The following is a 1,597-nucleotide window of genomic DNA, read 5'->3' as shown; positions in this document are numbered from 1 at the left end:
CCCCGCCCCTCGCCTGCATCCTCGGCCCCGCCCCCCGACCGCGTCCAATCCTTCACCGCCGCATCCCCTGCCGCCCCACCACGACAGCGTCCCGCCCCCTGGGCCCCGCCTCCTCCCCGCCCTGCGCCCACCTGCCCCGCAGGGCGCTCGGGGGCCGCCCTGGGACGTCGCCCCGGTTACGCCGGCTCCTTCTCGCCGCCGCTTCTCGTCTTGTGAGAAGAGTAGGGATTCTCCAGTCAGACCCAAAGGGAGAGTCAGCCCTGCACGACCGACGCCAGCAGGTGCACCCGCCGACGACAGCTACTAGACTGAGCCGAGAACCCGAGTGGCGCCCTGGCGCAGGCGCGTTCCTCCCATTCTGCCGTTGGCCTCGCCGGCGAGGAGACGGGCGGGAGGACACCGCGCGTGCGCTGGCCGCCGCGGCGGAGTGCGCGTGCGCACCTCGGGGCGCCCTGCCGGTTGCCTGGTTACGGCTGTTGGCTGCTCCGGGTCCCCTTTCTGCCGGGGAAGCTGATTTCCGTTCACACCTAGCTCTCGGGAAGCAATGCCCGTCTGCTCCGCACAGAGCCCTGGAAGGAGCGGACGCCGCCGGTCCCACTGCCCACTTGTGCGCGTCTCGAAGGTCGTCCGGTGCACCCCAGCCGCACGCCCCCTCTTCCCCGGCTCGGTGCTCTCCTCCGCCGGCCCCTCTGCTCCTCCCCGGTGCACACACTCCGTTTGGTCCTTTCCCTCTGCCGGGCGCTGGGCTCGCTGTCCCCAGCTCCTCTTTTGTCTGCCCTGATATCCTTCGAGGTCCCTAATGCTTCTTCCAGAGAGCAGCGAGCATCTCCCCCTGTGCCCAGGATTGTACCCTCAACTGTGAAGACCCGTGGATGGAGCCCCTAACCGTTGTTGAATGAACGCGACACCAGAGGCACCCAGCGACAAGCTAGGCTGCTGGGCCTCAGCCTCCTGTTCCTCCCATGGCTGCTGCCTCGTCCTGGCGCCCACCTGGCAGACACCATCTGAACCCTCCCATGGAGAATCTTAGGGAACAAGGGCTGCTGCTATTTGTTTATTCATTTTCCCGATGAGAAAAGGGAGGTCGGGCCCACTCACCTGCACACCTGCCTAGCAAGGATGGGGAAGAGCGGCAGCCCGCCCCACTGGTCCCGGCTCCTTCCAGAGAGCAGGAAGGGCGGCGAGCGCACCCATCTGACTTTGCCTGGCCACTGAGCTCCCAGTGGCGGCGGCTGCTGCTTGCCCCACAGTGGCCGAGGTGCGTACCCGGGGTGGGAGGGCACCTGGTCACCGGCGGGCCCCAGAGGCCTGGGAAGAAGGAAAGTGTGGTTCGGCATTTGTTTGCTGTGACGCTGACAGCAGCCACGCTGTCAGAGCCCGGGGTGGGGGAAGTGGGCGATGGGACAGCTTCAGCCCGTCTGACGTGGCCGCTCCGCTAAGCTAACATTTGTCTGGCAGAAGTGGCGTTCCCAGCCTGTTTCAACACAGCGTTGAGGAACACGTGGTAGCTCTCAGCCCTGGGCCCCACTGCCCTTGATCCACGTCATCCTGTGGGCCCCGTGCTCTGCCGTGGCTTTGTCCCAGCAAACCACTCCGC

General features: G+C 66.8%; 1 protein-coding gene across 4 annotated transcripts in view; it reads right to left on the bottom strand.

The window, feature by feature from the left end:
* SEC16A (SEC16 homolog A, endoplasmic reticulum export factor) overlaps positions 1 to 1,308 on the bottom strand; it is a 23,876-nt gene extending 22,568 nt beyond the window's left edge. The window contains exon 1 of one of the 4 annotated variants that reach the window (XM_023536431.1): positions 1,292 to 1,308. The gene's annotated coding sequence lies outside the window, so the exon portion shown is untranslated. Of the gene's footprint in view, positions 1 to 131; positions 503 to 1,291 lie in introns of those variants that run through there. The other 3 variants (XM_023536430.1, XM_023536428.1, XM_023536429.1) reach the window with 3 other exon arrangements.
* Between the last annotated feature and the right edge of the window lie 289 nt (positions 1,309 to 1,597).

This window comes from Pteropus vampyrus, unplaced genomic scaffold (assembly GCF_000151845.1).
Source record: "Pteropus vampyrus isolate Shadow unplaced genomic scaffold, Pvam_2.0 Scaffold157, whole genome shotgun sequence".
In the NCBI taxonomy this organism is placed as follows: Eukaryota; Metazoa; Chordata; class Mammalia; order Chiroptera; family Pteropodidae; genus Pteropus; species Pteropus vampyrus.
The sequence above is the reverse complement of the archived record's forward strand: the minus strand, read 5'-3'. Positions and strand labels throughout refer to the sequence as shown.